Source organism: Sorex fumeus, unplaced genomic scaffold, assembly GCF_029834395.1.
Source record: "Sorex fumeus unplaced genomic scaffold, SorFum_2.1 ptg000289l, whole genome shotgun sequence".
NCBI classification, from domain to species: Eukaryota; Metazoa; Chordata; class Mammalia; order Eulipotyphla; family Soricidae; genus Sorex; species Sorex fumeus.
The window spans coordinates 21,590-40,281 of NW_026606346.1; the positions used below are offsets into that span (position 1 = coordinate 21,590).

Here is an 18,692-nt window from a genome sequence, read left to right on the forward strand (position 1 = left end):
TGGCCAACCCGAGTTCTAATCCCTGGCATGCCATATGGTCCCCCAAGCACCGCCAGGAGTAATTCCTGAATGCAGAGCCAGGAGTAACCCCTGAGCATCGCTGGTGTGACCCAAAAAAGAAAATAAAAAAAGGCAATCATAGAAATTCTAAAGATAATTTGAAATCAAATCATTTAAATACAAGAACGAATGAAAGTAGCAGAAAAAGCATGAGTTCGGAAAATATTCATCAATTCTCACATACATGCACTGATCTGGGAAAGTGAGAAATTTCTTCAGCCCCAGGACAATTGGCCTTTTTTTGTTTTTGTCCCAAATACATTTCTCAGTGTCCCCTTTAAGTCTTTGGTCCTCAAACTGTAGATGAAGGGGTTCAGTATGGGAGTGATCACCATCTACATCACTGAGGCTCTTGCCTCACAGTGTGAGCTGTGGGCACCAGTAGAGCTCAGGTACAAGCCAATGGCTGAGCAGTAAAACAAGGAGACCACGGAGAGGTGAGACGCACAGGTGGAAAAGGCTTTATACTTGCCCTGAGCAGAGGAGATTCTCTGGATGGAGGAAACAATCTTTGAATAGGAGTAAAGGATGCGGGAGAGGGGAACACCTCCCAGCAGCACCGTTAATATGTACATCACCACAGTTTTTAGAAAAGTGTCAGAACAGGCAAGCTGGATTTGATGTCACAGAAGAAGTGGGGGATTTCCAGATCCGTGCAGAATGACAGCTGCAGAACCATCAAGGTTTCTAACAAAGAATTCAGATCACTCGTGACCCAGCAGCCGAGAACCAGAAGTGCACAGAGTTGCGGGTTCATGATGACTGTGTAGTGCAGAGGGTGATAGATAGCCACATAACGGTCATAGGCCATCACGGTCAGGAGGAAATTGTCCACTCCAGCAAACAGGAGGAAAAAAGACATCTGGATGATACAACTATTATAGGTGATGGATTTACTCTGTGTCTGGATGTTCTGCAACATTTTGGGCACGGTGGTGGAAGTGAAGCAAATGTCCGCAAGGGACAGGTTGGACAGGAAGAAGTACATGGGCATGTGGAGGTGGGGGTCGGAGCTGACGGCCAAGATGATAAGCAGGTTCCCCAGCACGGTGATCAGGTACATGGACAGGAAGAGCTCAAATATGAGGGATTGTGGATCTGACTCTTGTGAAAATCCTATAAGAAGAAATTCTATAATTCCTGTGAAATTCCTAGGTTCCGTGTTGTTGAGGAGACTATAAGAAATGATGAGAAAGAAACTTCATAACTTTTGTATAAGGAGGTAATCCATGTCTAGTTCAAATGGTATATTTCCAATTGATCATCCAGAATTTCATTTCAATATTTTGTTTGAGGAGCTTGTCCCTCTTGGGACTACTTCTATCTATCCAAACCTGTGCAAGTCACAAACATTTCCCAAATGATCATTGCTTCTACAATTTTTATCTTAAACTTCATGACTTTGGGGCTGTTAGTGAGTATGGTTCTGATTTCAAGAACTATCCGTGTCTTGGATCTTGAAAACCAAGAAAAAAGCTGTCTACAACTAAGTATGGATAAAGAATTTAAAGAAATAGATTTTTCCAACAAACTCGATAGATTTTTGAGTTCCTGGGAGTGGAGATGAGGGAGGTGGCATAGTCAGAGAAGTGACCACTGTGACAATGAGAGAGAGAGATGTGGTCATTCTGAACCAGGACTAGTTGCTGACAGGTAAAATGCATGCGTGATACCCTATTAGTAGCTGCATTGCAAACCACACTGCTTAAAAGTGTGAGTGTAGGGGGTGTGGAATGAAGGAAGAAAAAAAATGCTTGTCATAAAGGTTAGGTAGGGTTAGGGTAACTGGGGCCATAAAAGTGCTTGAAATAGGGGCCAGAGCAATAATACAGCGGGTAGGGTGTTTGCCATGCATGCAGCCCACCTGGATTCTATCCCGGACATCCCATATGGTCCCTCAAACACTGCCAGAAGTAATTCCTGAGTGCAGAGTCAGGAGTAACCCCTGAGCATCGCTGGATGTGACCCAAGAAGCAAAATAAATAAATAAAAGGTGCGTAACATAAAGGAAGGAAGTGGACTAGTGAAGGGATTGCTGTTGAAACATTGCATATCTGAAACTGAATAATTGTAATTCAGTGATTCAATAAATGTTAAAAAATAAGATTATGAGAGGTTCTATGATGAAAAAGAAGAAGATTCAAAGGAAAAATTGTGATTTGAAAAAATTTTAATAAATCACCAGGGATTACAAAGTGATTTGTAGTTGAGTTTTACATATACAATATCGCAGCACTCATTCTACCACGTATGTCAGCTTTCCACCCATCAGTGTTTCCAGGTTCCCCACCATATCCTTTCCTCTCCCACTCTGCCCTCTTGATAGGCACCATCCTAAATTTGGTGGTTAAAGTTTGGGTCTCTTGGTTTCAGCGTTGTTGACTCTGTGGTTTGGATATTTGGCTGTATTATTCCTTAACACCAACTCTGAAACATAGTCCCCTGATCTGACCCCTGTTAATTTTCATCTGTCTCTTCTCCTTCTCCCCTCCACTCTTTTTTTCCCTTCTCCTCACTATACTCCCCCTTTCAGAGAGGTCACCGCACGGCAGAACCTTGCAAGCTACCCATGATGTATTTGGTATGTCAAAAACAGTGACAACAAGTCTCACAATGGAGATGTTACTGGACCCGCTCAAGCAAATTGATGAACAACGAGAGAACAGTGCTACAGACAGTGCTCACTATACTCTGGGGCCACGGTTGATAAGGGCATTCCCCCTTCCACCTTAAAACATTGCATTTCCTCATGTAGTTATTCTAAGTATCACATATAAGTTTTATGAAGACGTTTTATACACACACACACACATATACACACAATGGAATACTACGTAGCTACAAAGAATGACAAAATTATGCAACTTGCTGGAAAATGGATGGAACTTGAAGACCTCATGTTAAGTGAAGTCAGTGAGGAGATGAAAGATACAGTGTTTTTTTTTTACTAGCATTAAAAAAATTTAGTAAAACAGCGTTCAAAGCTCAGAGCTATCAAGAAGGTAACATTCACTCCAAGAACCTAGAATATTCAGAATGCTATCAGGATGACGTCCACAGAAGTGTGTGGCCATGGGGGAGAGGAATGAGCAGGAGTAAGGGTGATGGAGATAATTTTCAGAGAAGTGGAGGAAGAAATTCAAACTGATTTAATTTCAAATCAGAGGGAAATCCCTTACCCTGTTCTTCTTGCACAATATTAATTTTGTTACATTGACAGCTCATGAAATAAATTGGACCCCCCCCCCCCCCTGCCCCGAGTCACCTCTGTTGATTGATTTGTGGTCCTGATAATATGAGAGTCTACTTGGACAAGGTCAGTCTAGGTTATGTATGAGCTCTTAGGAAAACCCTCAGTGAAGCGCGCGCGCACACACACACACACACACACACACACACACACACACACACATAGATCAATGAGCTAATGAAAGTGGCTATGAGTTTGTGAATGAATAAATAAAGCATGGAAATAAAGGCACTGTGAATCATCTACTTTTTGCTACACAAAAGCAAAAGCAAATTCTCTAAGAGAAAATTCTCATTGAGGCAGTGTCCAAGAACTCCACAATTAATTCAGTCACACTGGAAATAAAACAAATTAAATTAAAGTTTGTTAGCATAGCGCTTTCCACATAGTATAAAATCATCTTTCATGTTTGGACGCTCAATGAGATGATACCAGGAGTCTTGAGTCTCATGTATGATGCTTGTAATATAGTTTTTTCAAACGTTCCTTGGTATAGATAATTTCATCTCTAAGGAATAATAGTCATATATATATATATATATATATATATATATATACATTCAAGAGAAGTATCTATCAGAACACTGGAAACAAAATGGGATACTTCCATGAATTGTAAATGCCCAGGACTTAAGACTACAGAGAACTGAAAATCTCAAAAAATAGCCATGTAACTTCATAATCAAATCTCACAGCCTATTGGAAAACACTGTCTTTTGTCACCCCAGACCACAGACTAGTTGAGAGGAAATAAAAGAACATTAACTCAACTTGTTAAAAACAGATCCCAGTGTCTGCTTTTTCACTGTGCTCTTAGAAGGATCATATTTTCCACTTCCCCCCCCCCCCCCTTAACCTGAACCTGTGAATTGTAAATTCAGGTTCTTCAGAGATCTCTGGATTCTGTATTTGTAAGTGAAATATTGATTTTTTTTTTGGTTTACTTAAGAGCAATGTCGTTTTTGCTCCCAGACAGGGACAAGTGCAATCCTGGGTTGGGAGGGTCCTGCTGAGAGGGTTGGGATGGCCAAGCCTCCCTCCCTCAGATTTTTGTAGACACAGGAAGACAATTAATGCTATGCGTCTATAACTTGAGAGTTCATAGTGTTAGGACCCACTTAGCTGTAGAACTACCACGACAGGCTTTGTGCCTTCTGAGTGACCTAGGTTTCTTCCAGGAAGAAGAAAAGCAGAAAAACCGGTTGCTTTCATCATAGATTACATCCCCGAAATGTCTCTGGAATGTAACTGTTAGGGCGTGGGTTGGATGTCACAGGCTAAAAAAAGAATAAGAACTCGCTGAATTTAGTCCTCGGGGTCCTTGTTGAAACTCACTGAGTGGGGTGGATACTTGGACCCAGCTAGCTGGAACAATAAGCCTCACTATGTGATTTGCATTATTGGCTCTGTTCTCTGTCCTTGTGATGTTGGTGGGCCCCATGGGTGACTTATGTGAAGTGGGGAGGAGAAAGACGGTCACTCTCTTACCAACCGTCTCTGCCACCAGGGACCTTGGGACTGGGTTCTTGTCTCGCCTCGCAGAAAGGAACTTCTGGAGTAGACAAGCAGTGAAATAAACAGATTTTACTTGGAGGATTTTTAAGGTGTGGAGGGAGAGAGAATGAGAGAGAGTAACATACTTAAGAGAGAACATGGGCTTCTCCAAGGGTAGAGAGAACCTCTACACACATACCAGCATTAGACACGAAAGCATGAAAGTACACATCTCAAGTGGGGAGATGCGGGTGACACATGTGCTCAGCCGCCACATGTGCTCGGCCACGAGGGCGCAGGCAGCACATGGGTTTGGGCAGCATATGCGCCTTTCCACTTTAACTAAGAATAAAGTCAATATAACAATATTTTTCTGAACCTTCTTGATAAGAAGTAATTTGTTTCCTAGCGCATATGAAAAACCCGCTTCTCTCTCTCTCTCTCTCTCTCTCTCTCTCTTTTACATAATTTAATTCTTCTATATTACAACTACAGGAACCATATATGCTGGCATTCTTCCTTCTTTCCTCCTCCCCCTCTTCACCTCTTTCCCTCTCCTCCTCCTCTCCCCCTCCCCCCTCCCCCTCCTCTTCCTCTTTCTTTTTCCTCCTATTTCTCTCTTTTCCCCCCTCCTCTTCTTCCTCCACCTCATCCTCCTCTTCTATTTTATCTTCCTCATCCATTTTAATTTTTTTGCTTTTTGAGTCACACCCGGTGATGCTCAGGGGTTACTCCTGGCTCTGCACTCAGGAATTAGTCCTGGCGGTGCTTGAGGATGCCGGGGATTGAACCCGGGTGGACCATGTGCAAGGCAAACGCCCTACCCACTATACTATCACTATGCCCCCACTTCATTTTTACCGAAAGACTATTGAATCTCCATTGCCTTTTCTAATATTTAGTCTTTAAGACATCTCATAGTCCACATGGATCCCTGAATTACTCAATAACTGCTTCATTTTTGAAACATTAGTTCAGGATGAAACAGTGGTATCTATTACCTGAGCGAGGCTTGATGTGTTCGCTGGTGATCCGGTGCCAATGTTTTTTACACTCATTCCCCCAGACCTCCCTCGGCACCGTCTGCTGACATTTGGACTCACCTGGGTGGGATTTCTGAGAGGAAAACTTCAAAAAAGAAAAACAAATTCCTGCCTGGTTGGTTGATGACAGAGACAAGAAAATAGGAAGTAAGGAAGGAAGCATTGGTCTTTTGGCAAGACTCAGGACTTGAAAGCGACACATCTGTTCTGATCCGTGAAGGATGAATAGACCCAGGGACCAAACAGAGGAGCTATTTATAGCTCCATAGTCCTGTTCCTTAGGCACATTGCCATCTAGTTAACTAAGAACTCCCCATGGCTCATTGCTCTAAACAAAAGAAAGTTTCATACTGAGTCTGTTCCCAAGAGAGCAGGCCAGGAGTTAAGTTCATGATTCCTTACTCCTGCTTTATGAACTTCTCATAAAGTTTTTCAGAACTCTGAACCTTCCTGGATCTTATCACAGCAAGAGTTTGAGTTTTGTCCAAAAAATGTACCATTGACACACCCATGAGTTCGCTTATTTTTTTTTGCTTTTTGGTCACACCCAGTGACGTTCAGGGGTTACTCCTGGCTCTACACCCAGGAATTACTCCTGGTGGTGCTTGGGGGACCATATGTAATGCTGGGGATCAGGCCCAGGGAGGTCGCGTGCAACGCAAATGCCCTACTTGCTGGGCTATAGCTCCTGGGTTCACATTTTCCCTGCATCTTCTAAGCATTCATTTGAGTTGCTTCTAAAGTCAACAATTTACATCCAATTGATCCACTGTCTAATCAGGTGGAGAACCATGTTTTTTTCATATACATTATCAGGCACTTAATTTCTTGCTTCATCTTTGCAAAAACATTTAGGAATTTCATCCTTATTCAGAAGCTTAGAACTGCATCACATGCCTTATGGTCGGTCACATGTTTCTCTCTCTCTCTCTCTCTCTCTGTCTTTTCTTTTTAGGTCACACCTGGCGATGCACAGGGTTTACTCTTGGCTCTGCACTCAGGACTTATCCAGGGGAGCATATGGGATGCTGGGAATCAAACTGAGTTAGGTTGCATGCAAGGTAAACGCCCTACCTGCTGTGTTATCACTCCAGCCCCGTGTTCCTCATTTTTAAGACATATATTTAGACAAGGTTATGCCATGCACATTGAATTTAGGGTGTTATGGTGGTTGTCTGAATTATTTTCAAATCCCTGCATTTAGTCATTTAAGTTTTCATTCTTTTCACTTCCAATATGGAGATTTCTGCCTGGAGTGCATTAAACACAAATCGGATTGTACCTCTAAGTGTGTGTCTGTGAATCTGCTTTTTTAAAGACATGAATTCTACAGTGTAAGTGTGTTTTTAAAGCTAAAACGGAAAATATATTCCTACATATACAGACACATACTTAGAAACTTTCTTTCAACTTACAATATTCCCACACATGAAGGGGGGATTTCTGGGCCGTCCTTCACGCCCGACCGAGGTCACCAGCTGCCCCCCACGAGCGGCTCTCCGGCACGGCCACGGCCCCGGAGGCACAAGGACTTAGCACAGAGAACCACCCGCTTGGAGCAGAAAAGCAAATGGACTATGTGTTAAACCACGCCACCAAGCCTGCCCGGAGGGAAAAGGGTGTTGTCCCGCTCGCCTGCTCCTCTCTGGAAAGAAAGATGGCGGCCACACGGGAGCCTTGTGGACAGCAGGTTTAAGCCGGGGGCGGGGGGCAGCAGGGGCCTCATGGAAAGGTTGGAGTTCTGGGCCGTCCTTCATGCCCAACCGAGGTCACCAGCTGCCCCCCACGAGCGGCTCTCCAGCACGGCCACGACTCCAGAGCACAGAAACCAATCTCTTAACTATCTAACTTTTAATAGAAATACTTCCAGGGTTAATAAGTGAAACAGCAGAAATCCAAAACTGCGTGGCCGCTATCGCGGCTGCGCGACATCATTTTATTCTTAAACCAAGCTGTAGAAAGCAAATCATTTCACAACACTGTTTCAGCATATCTGATGGGGGGGGGGTCGTAAACTCTAAACAATAATTGTGCATCTTCTATCGAAACAATGTATCTAGTCAAAGTAGATAGAGTATTAACTAGAACTCATCTGCCTCACAGGAATTGGGAGGGGTGGGAGGTGGGGTTCTATTGGGGTTCACGGTTAAAAATAAGTATTGGTAAAGGGAAATGTGTTTGATACTTACATGACTGAGACTTAAACCCGAAAGCTCTGTAACTTTTCCCACAGTGATTCAATAAAGAAATAAACTATAAAAAAAACCCAATATTCCCACACATTTCGTTTTACTCCAGACATCCAAGTTATGTTCTGCTCATTATCCAAGTTATACTTTGAACAACAGGAATTGAAGCTCAGATATCTAAAATTTAAATCGAAGTACCAATACAACAGAACTTATTCAAGTGTATTAAGTACTTGGAAATAGAATCAGATCTAAAATTTAATAAAATTACAAATACAATGGAACCACCAGAAACATTTGATTGTTAATTATTTTTAAAACTTTGTTTTAGCCACTTAAAGATTCTGCTCATGGCATGATCTGCCTCAAATCCCTTCCAAGTTGTATATTTGTCTTTCAATTAAAAATTATAATTTACCAAAATTTAAAAAATGCCCTTGCAAATAGAATCAGGCGGCATGCCCTCTGAATTTTTGTCCCTTCCCATCCTATATATTTTATATTATTTTTATTGAGTTTTAAAGCTCTGTGAACCCAGATCTGCCATTCAGCAATATGTACCAAAGAATGTAGCTTGTAAAATACCCAATACAGTAAGAATATTTGCTATTTTTATCACACACAATTACAATGCTTTATTTCTTTTTAAAAAATTTTAAATCATCATGAGACACACCATTACAAAGATATTCATGATTGGGTTTTAGTCATACAATGTTCTGATACTCATCCCTCCATCAGTGTACATTTACCACCACCAATGTCCCCAGTTTCTCTCCCGCCATCCCCACTCTCAACCCCCCACCCCATGTTACCTCTATGGCAGACACTTTTCTTCTCACCCCCTATGAGGCCCCTTCTTCTTTTGAACATTATGGTTTGATGTACAGGTACCGAGACATCACCATGTTTGTTCCTTTAGCTACTTTCAGCACACAGATCTTTTTATAAAATTTTGTTTTATTTCTATAAATAATAATTCACAATATTTGATTACATTTAGTGTTTGAACACCCAGCACACAGATCTAATTCAGAGTGATCATTTCTAACTGTTGTTATCTGGCGGTCACTTCTCTCTCCCAGCTGCCTTCTGAATTTTATGGGTCCAGAGAATTTTATGGGTTCAGCAGAGAAGGCAGGCTTCCAACTCTGGACCCATAAATTGTATCTCCTACTGCAGATATTAAGCCCTCATATGAGAGATTATTAAGTTGTTGTTACAGGTTAAGCCTTTGTGTTTAAGTTTTGTTTATCGAGATTGGTTGTCTTCTCCCATTTGGTGTGCTACTACTGTTTTATCTGTGTTGCTGCATTTGAGACATCAAAAAGATCATCAATTTTTCAGGATGGTACAGCTGTCATAGATTTTTAACTGGGTGGTAACTTAATCACAGTACTTTCTCTTTTTTTCTTTAAAGAAACAAATTCTTTATTTTTATTTTTGAATATATCTTATTCACACATTTCTTGCTAGAATATAAAGAATATGAGTTTTGATAAAACTTCCTAAATTACCTAAAGCAGGAAATTTGCTTGTTGTTTTCTATATTGATATAATATTTGCATTTCATACTGTTTGCTATAGACACTAAACTCGTCTACATTCCAATCAACAGTGAATAATGGTTCCTTATTTTTATATCCCTAACAGCTTTTGATGTTTCTGGCCTTTTGATATAAGCCATTCTAATTGATGTGATGCAATCAGTGATTATGAGAATTATTACACTTATTTGATTATAGCATCATAATCAGAAAAAGTGAGCATTTTTATTTGTTTTTGGGGGTCCCAGACAGTGATGCTCAGGGGTTACTCCTGGCTCTGCACTCAGGAATTACTCCTAGCTGTGCTCAGGGGACCATGTGGGATGCTGGAGATTGAACCCAGGTCGACCACATGCAAGGAAAGTGTCTTAGCTTCTGTACTATCTTTCTCACAGTACTTTCTATGTGAGGCATTCAAATACACTTTTAGAAACCTTCCATTTAGAATTAGTCACAAAAATTGCCATGCTATTGTCTCAGGACATTTTTATCTTATGTCCATAACTCATTCTTTTACCAAAATTTTCCCACTTCCCCAGACTTCACTTGCTGGCAACTACCATGTGACTCTTTAATGAAATTTTGATATTAAGGGCTGGAGCGATAGCACAGTGGATTGTCTTCTCCCATTTTGCCTTGCCCGCAGCCAACCCAGATTCCATTCCCTCTGTTCCTCTCGGAGAGCCCGGCAAGCTGAGAGTATCCAACCCGCATGGCAGAACCTGGCAAGCTCCCCGTGGCGTATTCAATATGCCAAAAGCAGCAACAAGTCTCACAATGGAGATGCTACTGGTGCCTGTTTGAGCAAATCGATGAATAACGGAACAACAGTGCTGAACTCATCCACAATAAGTGATGTCTTTGAACACTTATCTTTAACTGCCTTGATTTATTTCACTTAGTGCAATGACCAGACCTTTATTTTTGTGGCTAAAGAATGAATCTTTACATTTCTATGAATGGTTGCTAGCCAAAGCTGGATATATCGCTCTATCCATGTCCATATTCAAAGATGACATTTTTGTGTTTTAACATCCAGAGACGGACCCTAAATGTAACTAATGCTGTGATAAACCAGCGGATTCAAACACCCTTTCAGGATAGTGACTCATTCTCAGGAGTGGGATTGAGATCATAGCTCATAACTCTATTTTCTGTCGGTGCCTCCCAAGCAGGGCTGAAGATGTCCATGAGCAAGAGAGAGAGAGGGCAGAGAGAGAGAGAGGGAGAGAGAGAGAGTGTGTGTGCCTGCCACAGAGACAAGGGTTGGGAAGGGGTGGGAGTGGTGGGTGGGACACTGGGAACTTTGGTGGTGGAGAATGGGCACAGGTGGAGGGATGGGTACTGATCACTGTTTGATTGAAACATAATCATGAAAATTTGTAAGCCTCTAACTGTATCTCGTGGTGATTCATTAAAATAATAATAATAAAAAAAATGTCCATGAGAATTACCGGCAATTCTCAACCAACAAACCTATTGTTGGTAGGTTCTGTGCAAGAGTGCAAAGTTGCCCTGTGGCTCAGTCCTCAGGGATACCCAGTTCAACTGGGAGTTCAGGAGTCTTCCATTACCTCTGGGGCTGTACCCTGTGATGCCTGGGGTGCCAGGAATCAAAGTAGGCCCATTTCCTGCCTCCAAATCTCGATTTTAAATTTTCAAGCACCACCATACTGACTTCCCTTGTGACCGGACCAACTTATGTTCCCTCTTAGCACTGTGTGGAGGATGTCCATTCTCAACATCCTCTCCAACAGACTGAAAGATGGAGGTGGGGGGCTGGAGCGATAGGACAGCGGGTAGGGCGTTTGCCTTGCACACGGCTGACCTGGGTTCGATTCCCAGCATCGGATAGGGTCTTCTGAGCACCATGAGGAGTAATTCCTGACTGCTGAGCCAGGAGTAACCCCTGTGCATAGCTGGGTGTGACCACCCCCCAAAAAAAACAAAGCAAGAGTTGGAGGTGGTGTCTCATTGTGTTGGGCTTTGCCTGGTGATACTGAACCTGGCCGTCTCTTTCCATTGAGCCTGTTCCTATTTGTGATTCTGACCCATTTGTTTAGAGAAAATACTGATATTGTTGTCCTTTACAGCCATTCTTTTACATTTAAATATTTTTATTTAAAAAATGCATCTACAAAGTTGTCATGAGAATTTCAGGCACACGATACTTCACCCCCAATCTCACCACCTGTTTCTGTGTGCCTCTACCAATATCCCCAGTCTCCCTCCCTCTCCCTCCCTCCCTCCCTCCCTCTTTACCACCGCTCCTTCTTAACAGGCACCTTTTAAAATTTGACCATGGTAGCTTAGGTCTTTGATTACAGTTGTATTGACTTTAATGTTTATCTTTTGGTGGCTTTTAATATCGTCTTTTTTTCTTCACTTTTATTTAATTCATTTATTTTTTTGGAGGCCACACCTGGTGGTATTGAGGGGTTACTCCTGACTCTACACTTAGAAATGACTCTTGGTGGTGCTCAGGGGACCTATGGCATGCCAGGGATAGAAGCCGGATCACCTGTTGGTCTCAATAAAGACTCCTCCAAACTCTATTTTTTGGTCTCTGGTGGTCTTTTGAGATCAACCCCACAACGCCATATCATGAACTGTGTAAACTCAAAAAAGTACACAGCAGTGGCAGCGGCACTGTCTCTCTCGCTGCCCGCATTCGGTAGTCTCACCCCGCTTCCCCCACCCGGGGGAGGTCGATGGTGATGGGCAGACGAAGGAAGGAAACGAGGGCCAGGTTGGTTGGTCTTAGTTGCAGTTTATTCCAATCCTCTCTCCATCCACTCCTGTCTCTGTCCTCTGCCTCCTCTCCTGCTTCTTTGTCCCCCATGCTACTTCATTCTCCTTCTCAATCCCTCTTCATCCTCCTTCTCTGGATTCCAAAGCATGAAAGGTTGGGAATTACATATAAGTGTGGTCACAATCAATAGGGTAGAATTCTTTCCCTCGGGGACATCCACTTCTAGGACAGATCCTCTTTATCAGATCAGTCCACCCTAGAGCAGATTCCCCTGGGTGTGTTTCTCCTCCCCTTGTCTAACAAACATATGAGTATATATAATATAAATCATTTTGCATGGATACAGTAAGAAATACCTTAAACTTATAGAATTTCCCTCCTAGGGCCATCTCGATCTCAGACTACAGTGCTCAGGCCAGATAGTCTTTCCTACCCCTAGCAGGATCCTAGTCTCGTTGTTACTTTTGGATCATGACAGCATTTGTCTGTGATCAAACTCTTAACTTATAGTTAAGAATCGTGGCACTTTTTCCTGGCCCATTTCGATGCCGGGGTAGCTCACCGCTTGCCCAGAGTCCATTCAGTCCCTCGTCGGGACCCTGCTTTTGGGGTGTTAGGAACTAAGGACAACTGAGGCTTAAGTCCAGAAAGCAGATGCCCGGGAGTGAATAATATTCAAAGCCAATTAAATCCTAAGTTACAAAGCATAATGTTAACGGTCTTCCTGTATCTATACAAAAAGGGCATTGCTTTAAAGTAAACTGTTCATAAGACATAGGGAGAGGAGAAAGGCAATATTTCACTCATACATATAAAATCATAGATTTCTGAGAAAGCTAACCTACAAGTTAACAGGGTCTGATTAGGGGAAAAGCTGATTAACTGGTTGGGGAGAAGAGCATAGGGAAGAATTTACAGATAAACACAATGGAATGGAAGTGCCTCAGGAGCACTGTGATAAACCTGAGTTCCTCATGGAGAAAGGGAGAAAGGACAAAGAAATGTCATCCTACAATGAACAGTTTCATAAATAAGACGTAAATGACAGTTTCTCATTTGCGCTGCCAGCACGAATCCCCTTGCATAATTGTCTCATGCATTGTGAACTCAAGAGCACAGTGCTCATGGCATTCTAGCAAAGGACGGAAACCTCAGTTATACTGAGGACAGTCTTGGTTTCCTGGCATTGGCATATATCCCAATATGCCACACGCTAGTGATAGAGAGGACATCAAATACAGACAAGAAAGTTTTACTCTTCAACTTGGAGAAAAGAATAATTTTGGACTGAAAATAAAAGTTCTATGAGCTGAGAATTGGAGAAAGCAGCTCATGAAACTGAGTATAAAAGAGAATACTGGAGTAAGGGTTTATGTCCCAGATCATGTAGATTCTTGTGAATATATAACATATAGGAATAAATTTGACTTTTTCTGTGAGTGGAATGCAGCTAGAGGAGATATTTGACAGAAGATGTACTAATATGATGTAATTATTCAATGGGATACTGTCTGATGACTTGGACCAAATGGTGGATGAGAGGGAATGGAGAGGGAGGGAAGTTTGGATATATTTTGAGTACAGTGATGACAGTATTTCCTGAGGGAATGGTGTGGATTTTGAATACAAAACAGGGAATAAGAATTGCGTCTGATTTTTTTCACTTAAAACTAGAAGGGTTTTTTATTTGTATCAATGGAGATAAGAATGATGCAGATGACGGGGGTTTTATTATTATATTTTAAATAAAAATGGTATAAAAATAAAGAAAATAAAGAGAATACTGGAGCAATAGCACAGCGGGTAGGGCTTTTGCCTTGCATGGTGCCGATCCGGGTTTGATTCCTAGCATCCCATAGGGCACCAAGCATAGCCAGGAGTACCCCTGAGCATTGCCAGGCGTGGATTCCCCCCCCCAAAAAAAAGCAAGACCAGATTCCCCAACCATTAAATTATTCTCTTGGAAATGGAGAATCCAGAGGCAAACATTCATTGTGTCTGGAGGAATATCCCACAGGGAAAGGCTTTTGGTGGGAGTGTCCCCATGGCTAATGAGCACACAGGGAGCCTTAAATAAGGCCTCAGCTGCACCCGTCAGGCGATGACACTTGGAGCTGGACAGGGCATGTCGATGACTTGCAAATCCTTAGTGTGACCTTGGACAGATGTCTCAGTCCTTTCTGATTTCCTTTCTGAGAACACATTGCATCCCCCAGCACCTACCATCCAAGAGACGCTTGGACTTCTATGCGGTGAGCTTCTCATACTTTCTCTTCAGGTGTGTCTGGTGTTCCAGAAGCTTCTTCTCTTTCTTGTTTAAGGACAGTAGAAACATCTGAGGTTGCCTGCAAGTCAGACTAAACCAGACTTACTGTGCCAGTTTGGTTGACTGATGTTGCTAATCTACTGATGCAGATGATGCCGTACAATCTCATGACTTTTGTTTAAATTCACTAACACAGAATAACCCCCAAGAGCCCGGAGAGTCCCCCTGCCCCTCAGCTCCTGCCCCTTTCCCAACCTCAGCCCAATAAAAACAAGAGGATCCCTTTGGTCTCTCTCTTTTTCCTTCCTCTTTCCAGGTGATCTTGTTGTAGCCAATGTCAGCAGGGGCTGGGAATAATCACTTTTTTTTTTTTGCATTTTGGGTCACACCCTGCGATGCACAGGGATTATTCCTGGTTTTGTAGTCAGGAATTACTCCTGGCGGTGTAACTCCTGGGGACCCTATGTGATGCTGGGAATCAAACCCGAGTTGGCTGCGTGCAAGACAAACGTCCGACCCACTATGCTATTGCTCCAGCCCCTCATCTTCTTCCTAGGCTTGCTCTTTGAGCTCATGCTCCCCCTTGAACACATCTCTCACTGCCTTCTCTCTGTGCATCTTTGCTTACTCTGAGTCTCTCTTTTTTTCCCCAGTGTTTTTTTAAAATTTATTTTCTTTTATTTTTTTCATTGAACCGCCATGAGATACAGTTACAAACGTTTCATATTTGATTTTCAGTCATAAAATGATTGAACACCCATCCTTCCACCAGTGCACATTTCCCACCACCAATGTCCCCAATATCCGCCCCCCCCATCCCAACCTTCCCCCTGCCTCTATGGCAGATAATTTCCCCCATACTCTCTCTCTACTTTTGGGCATTACGGTTTGCAATACAGATAGTGAGAGGTTATCATGTTTGGTCCTTTTTCTACTTTCAGCACACACTCCCTCCTGAACGATTCCTCCAGTCATCCTTGACTTAGTGATCCCTTCTCTATTCCAGCTGCCTTCTCCCCCAGCTCACGAGGCAGGCTTCCAACTATGAAGCAATCTTCCTGGACCTTGTGTCTACTATCCTTGGGCATCAGTCTCATATTATGCTATTTTATATTCCACATATGAGTGCAGTCATTCTATGTCTGTCCCTCTCTTTCTGAACTCTGAGTCTCTCTTGAACATATACTTGTCCCTCTCTTTCCTTTTCTACCTTTCAAAAGAAGCATCAATAAAACAGTCTTGGTACTGGAGCAATAGCACAGCGAGTAGGGCGTTTGCCTTGCACGCAGCCAACCCGGGTTCGATTCCCAGCATCCCATAGGGTCCCCCGAGCACCGCCAGGAGTAATTCCTGAGTGCATGAGCCAAGAATAACCACTGTGCATTGCTGAGAGTGATCCAAAAATAAAAAAATAAGAATAAATAAAACCATCTTGCTTCACCAAATTAAACAAACTTTATAATTTGAAAATTTTGAGTGACTATTACCCATCTTGAAAGGGTGATAAGAATTCTGTATTGTTTCCTTAGTTTACTGAGAAGCATATATACCAAGTCCCCATGTTGCTCTACTGAAAGTGGAATTTATATACTCACTGAGTGAACCATCACAGCAGCTGTATTCTACACGGAACGGAAGATTTTTTATAGCCTTTATATTATTCTTTTGTTCCAGTAGTTGGACTCTATCATTGATCAAAGATATGGAAAGCTAGAAGCCTCTTACTTTTGCTGGGCAGTGGTAGTTATATTTGAAAATGATTAATATGTTTATTATATTTTATTTTTTTGCTTTTTGGGTCATGCCGGTGATGTACAGGGGTTACTCCTGGCTTTGCACCCAGGAATTACTCCTGGTGGTCCTCAGAGGACCATATGGGATGCTGGGAATCAAACCCGGGTCAGCCGTGTGCAAGGCAAGTGCCTTACCCGCTGTGCTATCGCTCCAGCACCCCCAAAATGATCAATATGTTATCTTTCTGAACACTGTGATCTACAACCTACTCTAACTGGGGCATTTATTTGCTAGTAGAACTTGATACAGTGTTGTGGGGTCCCCATGATAAGACCACCAGAGACCAAAAATAGGATTTGGTGAAGTATCTATTGATGCCAGCTTGCGGGGTGTCCGGCTAGGCCTGAGCAACACCCTCTCAGCAGAAGCTTTGGCCTTTTAGTAGAAAAAAACTTCATCCTGGTGCCCCTGGCACTTTTGGAAGCATCTGTAAAACTTCTTTTGCCCACCAGGGTAGATTTCCCGGCACCAGGTAAGTTCACATGATTGCAATCCTTATGGAATAACACAGTTAAATCAGCTGAAGAAATAAGCTTCTAAAAAGATTCCCCTAAACTTCTTATTCCTCCCTTTCAGTTCTTCCCTTCCACTTCAATAAAACAGTCTTACTTCACCAAATAATCTTCTTTATAATTTGACATTTAAATTTTTATATTTTATTAAGTATTCACACTATTTGATTACGTTTAATATGCAAACACTAATCCTACCACCACATACCTTTCCATCATCATATTTCGGGTGTTTCCATACCATATCCCAATCCCTGACCCGAAGTAGAACTGAAATAATAATAGAACATTTCTCTCTAAGGTTGGCTGCCTCCTACTTTGAGTCCCATCAAAAGTGGCGTGGCGCTCTTGGAGAATGGGTAGAGTGTGTCCTATGAAGTGCCTCGAGGCTGGTACAGGAATAGGTTCACTCATGGGTGAGGCTGGGTCCTAGTGTGGAGAGCGGCTGTGAGCATGGCGGTGGTTGAGTTTTGGAGGTTTTAGGCTGCTGGGGCTGGGTTACTTGGGGCAGGGAGGGGGTTTCACCTGTCCCTCTCCTGCCCCTTCCTGACCATGAGTGAAACAGCCTGGCTTGGGGTCCAGCATCATGGTTATAGCAAGTGTCATGTTATGCTCCCTCTGGGAGAGAAGGACATGTGATCTAATTTGACATTTTCTAGTGCCCATAACGCAAGGCATCTTGAAACAGTAATAACAGTAATTCTAAAGAACTAGCTCATTCATAACTTTAACTAAAAAGGGGAAAGTCTATAGGGAATTTATAATGACCCAGAGGAGTTTCCTGAATGATTTCTAGTCATTAGCATCATCGCTAATTGGCTCTTTCCAAACATAACTGTTATTCACCCAGTTGTTCCCAAAAGACGTGACCTCTACATTGTCCTCTAGAAAGTGTGCATTTGCGTGCACACACACACATAAACACACACCCCTATTCATAAACATGTACACAGAAATGTACAGACTCACTATGTATTATAAGCTCCAATAATTTCATTTGCATTTTATTATTTTATTTATTTTATTCTAATAGTGCAAACCCTACCCTCTACTCTCAGTGGATCCCAAACTCAGAATTTGAAAATATTTGGACAAGAACTGAGTATTGAATGTAGGTAAAGGGATATACATGATAATTTCTAAGTGTCTGTATTGCAAATCATAATGCCAAAACGGAGAGAGAGAGAAGAGAGAGAGAGAAAGAGACAGAGATAGAGAGAGAGAGAAAGAGAGAGAGAGAGAAAAGTGTCTACCATAGAGAAGGGTGGGGGGGAGTGGTAGGAGGGAAGCTTGGGAAATGTACACTGGTGAAGGAACTGATGTTAGATTTATTGATCTTACAGATTTATTGATAGTTGAGTTTTAGTTGTATAATAATTACCATTATCTTTTAATAAAGCCATCTATCTAAAGTGCTTAGCACAATCCCTAAAGTAGAGGAAGTCACTCGTAAAGGAATTTAGACCTACAAGAAATGAAAAAAAAAACACAACTTTTTATGGCCATACTCAGTGATGCTCAAGGATGCTCCTGTATTTGCACTTGGGAATTACTCCTGGTGACGCTCAGGGGATGGTATGGGACCCCGGGGATTGAACCTGGGTTGGCCATGTGCAAGGAAAGCACCCTCCCTGCTACCTGTCTGGCCTCATAATGAAAATTCATTTTAATTGCAATAAATGATAGCACAATTTTTCATGTTATGAAATGTTTATTTGTGTAAACTCTAATCACCATCTTTCCCTACCCCCCACCCGCATTCCTAGTTGCAACCACTGCCACCAC

At 42.3% G+C, this 18,692-nt stretch overlaps 1 pseudogene; it reads right to left on the reverse strand.

The window, feature by feature from the left end:
- Positions 1-275: 275 nt before the first annotated feature.
- Positions 276-17,129, reverse strand: LOC130018842 (olfactory receptor 7A10-like; annotated as a pseudogene).
- Positions 17,130-18,692: the final 1,563 nt, after the last annotated feature.